Source organism: Mandrillus leucophaeus, unplaced genomic scaffold, assembly GCF_000951045.1.
Source record: "Mandrillus leucophaeus isolate KB7577 unplaced genomic scaffold, Mleu.le_1.0 Scaffold80, whole genome shotgun sequence".
In the NCBI taxonomy this organism is placed as follows: Eukaryota; Metazoa; Chordata; class Mammalia; order Primates; family Cercopithecidae; genus Mandrillus; species Mandrillus leucophaeus.
The window spans coordinates 5,875,034-5,880,160 of NW_012108697.1; the positions used below are offsets into that span (position 1 = coordinate 5,875,034).

Below are 5,127 nucleotides of genomic sequence, written 5' to 3' on the forward strand. Positions count from 1 at the left end.
GGAGGCGGAGGTTGCAGTGAGCCGAGATCGCACCATTGTACTCCAGCCTGGGTGTCACAGTGAGACTCTGTCTCAAAAAAAAAAAAAAAAAAACCCTTAGGACATAGCTTATGGCCTCAATATCTAGCTGGGAAATGAAACGCAAATATATGAAACAACTAGATTGCAGAATTTTTTCATATAACAAATGTAAAGCTCCTAGGAAATGCTAAATGTTCAATAAATAACTGCCTTCTTATCAATATTTTTATTTTAATAATTAAGATATAATGATAGTTTTATCAATAATGAGGAGAAATAATATTTGTTATAGCTACGATTTAAAGAGTGATTATGTGCCAAGCACTATGCTTGAAGTTTATGATACATTTAATCATGATATCAGTCCCACTAAATCAGTATCATTTATCCTATTTTTCAAATGAGGAAACTGAGGCTCAGAGAGGTTAAATAATTTGCCCAAGGCACATATTTTGTAAGTATAATATACCAGAGTCAGGGAATAAGAGAATCCAAAAGGAATCACGGAAGATAGAGGTCAATTCCTGCTGGAGAAAACAGGGAGGATGTCTGTGAGTCGGAAGAGCAGAACTTTGATGGAGAAAAGAGGAGGAGGAGGCCTTTAGGTGATGGCAGTGGCAGGAGGAAGTGTATGTATGTGAGCTTTCTGAGACAGGTCCCACAGTGCTTTGCTCAGGGTCATGCTCATTATGAATGCACAACTTAGGTCTCTTCATTGAACACGGACAGCAAAATATAAAGTGTGTTGGTAGAACAGCAAACAAATCTGCCTGGAGTAGAGAGTTTGTGTAGGGCAAATTTAGAATGTACGTAGTCCCCAAACCCTGAAACACCCAGCCTTCATTTACTGAGAGCTTGTTTAAAGTCGCCCCACTTCCAGTTACTGTCCATTAATTCCCTCAGTTATTTTCACTCATTAAGGCAATAGTATTCGTTGAACTCCTGCTATGTGCCAGGCACTCTTCTGGGTGGTAGAGACAAAGCAGTGAACAAAATGGACTGGATAAAAATCCCTGTATTCATGAAGCTTTGATTGTACTGAGAAAACAACAGATGTTAACATGTAAACAAATCAATAAATAAGGTGATTTCAGATGCTAAATGCTAAGAAGAAAGTAAAATAGGCCATTGACAATGACTGGGGGGCAGGGGGTTACTGCTTTAGTTAGGATGGATGAAGAAGTTGTCTTTGAGGATATGACATTTGAGCTGAGACCTGAATGATCTGTAGTTGGCAGCTGGAGAGACAGGTAAGTTCAAAGGTCATGAGGCAGGAACAAGTTTGGTATGACTGAGGGATTGAGGGAAAGGCATGGTGGTCGAACACGGTGACTGAGGGAGAGAGGCCCAAGACAGGAGAGCTGGGTGGGGGCTGGATCATGTGGGTCTGGCAGATCACGGTGAGGAGTTTGACTCTCAGAAGGTTTTAAGCAAAGGAAGGCTACAGTCTCGTTTGCATTTTTGAAATTTCCTGGCTGCTATGTGCAGAATGAACACTAGAGAGATATGACTAGGGACTGGGAAGCTAGTTAGGAAGACATTAAAGTCATCCCAACAAGAGGAAATGGGGTCTGGTTGTAGGGGTAGCTGTGGAGAAGAGAAGTGAAAGGTCTTGCGTATATTTTAGAGACTTCTTGATGGAGTACATGAGGTGAGTGCAGAAAAGGAGAGAAAGAGAGGACTCAATCCAGAGTGATCTCCAAAGCCTTTGACCTTAGTGTCTTGGGGGATGGTGGTACCATTATCTGAGACAGAGAAGACTTGAGAAGAAGTAGTAGAACAGAAAAAAGTGAGCCCTTGCGCTAAGTTTGAGATTACCCTCTTTCTTCAGAGTACAAACTCCACTCTATAATTATTTTGTTAATTAATTTTGTTGTACTTATTTATCATTAATTTCCTCCCCATAGGAATCTTCAAAAGAGCAAGAACTTTATCTTGTTCATTGTTGTATTCCCTAGTACAGTCTAGAGTCTAGAACATTGATTGTCACAGAGTATATACCCAATAAATATTGGGATTTGTTGAGACTGGTTCAGTAGTTCTCAAATTTTAGTGTGCATGAAAACCACCTGGGTTGAGATGATTATTAAAAGTTTAGCATCAGCCCCCATCTTAACCCCTCCCTATCAAAACTGTTCTGTAGTAGGTCTGGTGTTGCACTCTGGAAACTGCATATTTAACCAGCACTGTAGGTATACAGTGGACTACAAGCTAAAGCAGTAGTTTAGACGTATCAGTGTTCATTCAAATATTTGCCTTAGAAACTACATTTCAGTGGCATCTGTGTAAAAGACCACAAAGCATGGCTTTAAGAATTCAATGGAGTTCCCAAATATAGTCAGATCATACAATGTGATTTAAAAGCTTTTGGGAGAAAAGCAGCGAAAGAATCCTAGAGTCCCTTCTGTCTCATTTGACTTATAGACTGTCGTTGTGAAGGGGTCCTTCAGAAGGATTCACCATTGAAGAAAAATGGCTACCCAAGTGCAGGGATTTCAAGAGCAGCAACAGCCTTCTCTGACCATATCTCCAAAGTATCCCTATTTACAGTTCTGTGAAATTCCTTTACTTGGTGATTATAGTCAATGTATGTTTTTGTTTGCACAGCACTCCTTCCCTTTTCCAGTAAGAGTGCCCCAATATTCCTTTGGAGCCTTTTTTCACCTCATTGCCGCAGCTTGGCACCCCGCCCTTTTCTGAGATAGGGGTTGACCCCATGCTGAACCAAACAGATAATCTCTCCCTAGCATTTGAATCTTGAGTAGTAACACAAAGATTTAAGATCAGAATTCCACTCAAAGGAGGTCCTGGAAGAAAATGAGATTAGATACTGCTACAAAGACCTCATAAAACCCACTTAGCTCCCGTCTTTACAAGACCTGATTCTTCAGCTTTCTCTTCAATTCTGTGAGCTCTGTGCCTTATTCTTCCAATAAATTCCTGCTTTGCTTAAGTTAGAGTGACCTCAGTTGTTTGAAATATAATCTATGGCATAGCAATAAAAACCTTGTGATCTACAATTAGAGGCAAAGCTTTCAAAACAAATCCTTCCTGGGAGTAGTAACACATTAACCTAAATTCTCACTACAGTGTAAATGTATGATCGCAGAGCCTGAACAGCACAATTCATTGAGGCAGAAGAGAGTGAAGAGTTCCATGGCTTGACATCAGTCCCACCACTGAGGTAGGAAGGAAAGTTTACACATGATTTAAATACCTTGCTGCAAACTCTCTACACTTTTATTTCATAGTTTCTACTAAGCCCTCCCAGATACTGCATTTCTACCTTCAGACTAAACTTTCAGAGCAAGGCTTTCCAAAGCAGGGCATAATTACTAGGACACATAAACCTAAGACATTAATTTATGAACATGAGAATTCATAACATTAAATTTAGTTCTCATTTCCTTCTCTGGCCCCAGGGGAAAAAGAGGAACATCCTGTCCTTTTAATCATTTGAATTAAATCCTAGTCATTTGTTGACCTTCCTCCTTCCCCCATTTTTTTTTTTCTTTGAGATGGAGTTTTACTCTTGTTGCCCAGGCTGGAGTGCAATGGCACGATCTCGGCTCACCACAACCTCCACCTCCCAGGTTCAAGTGAATCTCCTGCCTCAGCCTCCCTAGTAGCTGGGATTACAGGCATGTGCCACCACGACCAGCTAATTTTGTATTTTTAGTAGAGACGGGGTTTCTCCATGTTGGTCAGGCTGGTCTTGAACTCCCAACCTCAGGTGATCCACCCACCTCGGCCTCCCAAAGTGCTGGGACTACAGGCATGAGCCACCATGCCCGGCCTTTCCCCCATTTTTAAAAAGACTTATAACTCTTTAAAACACTAAGAAATTAATGACTTACCTCATGTCTTATGCACAATATCTTCCTAACAAGACAAGTTTCTCACAGTCTCATTCACAAGATTACTGAAACTAAAGTCACAACAGAAAGCATACTGAACAAAGCCAGCAGGAGTTCTGGGTGTAAGCCACACCCAGGGAGAGATAACAAGCATGTTATAGTTTAACAAGAGTAATAAAAATGAAATCTAATCACTTGCAGATTATATACAGTATAAATAGAGATCAAGTTGTAAAAGCCAGTCTAGTTAATATTTTTTATTTTTAATAGTGGTTGGTATTTGTGAAAATTAAACATAACAAAATTCGGATATAAAAAAATATTGATTCTGCGTGGCCAATCATTTTCATTTCAAATGGGGGTGGAGAAAAATCACCATTCTTCTTATTAAAACATAATAGTATTACTAACGTTTGCTGAACACTCACTATGTGCCAGGTACGATGTTAAGTGCTTTTTAATGTCGATTGTTTCATTTAATACACCTCCATGAGGTATTGCCCTAATATACCTATTTAGAAACAGTGGAACTAAGGCACTGAGAGGGTAAGTAATTTGCCCAAGATCAAAGAGCAGGTAAATAGCAGTGGTTGGGTTTTGAATCCAGGTAATGTTAGACATACCTGACAGTGATAACTTGATTGTGCATACCCTGAGAATGATCCTACATCGCAGATGCATCCGAATGTGGGTTCAGAATTCTGAGCTAAGAAATCCAAGAGTGGCCAAATCAGGGATCTATTCCTTATAAGGACCATCTGAGCCCCCATCCTGTCCAGTGGAATGAAGGCTGTACAGGGGATAGAGGACCTTTGTTTTGGGTTAAATGAAGGTTGCCAAGTGGAGATTTTAGGCGCAGGAAGTGAAGCGAAAATGCTATATAAACTGCATGCTTTTTTTCAAGCGGTTCTCATACCCAGCCCACTGCCACTGGCCTCTCTCCTCTGTAAAACCCCATGTCTCATGTTCTGGCTCTGAGTCTCTTCTTTGGCCTCTTGAACATGGTGCCATCCCCATTGCAGTCTATAGGAGTTCAGCACACCAGGCAACAAAACGGCTTCAGTCTGGGCTATCAGCCCCTTCTCTTTACCGCCTTCCAACATTGTTTGGTCAATTAGTGAAACAGCACCTGGTCTTTGCTTCTGCCTGTACTTGAGGCCCTTCTAATCCTCTCTTTGAATGTTTAAAAATTACATTTTGAAAACTACCTGAACCAGGTAATCAAAGTTAAAAGGCTTTCCAGGAGTCA

The 5,127-nt window shown here is 40.6% G+C and overlaps 1 protein-coding gene across 1 annotated transcript in view; it reads right to left on the reverse strand.

Moving 5' to 3' along the window:
• ADD3 (adducin 3 (gamma)) overlaps positions 1 to 3,974 on the reverse strand; it is a 140,593-nt gene extending 136,619 nt beyond the window's left edge. The window contains exon 1 of the mRNA XM_011967557.1: positions 3,879 to 3,974. The gene's annotated coding sequence lies outside the window, so the exon portion shown is untranslated. The remainder of the gene's footprint in view (positions 1 to 3,878) is intronic.
• Positions 3,975 to 5,127: the final 1,153 nt, after the last annotated feature.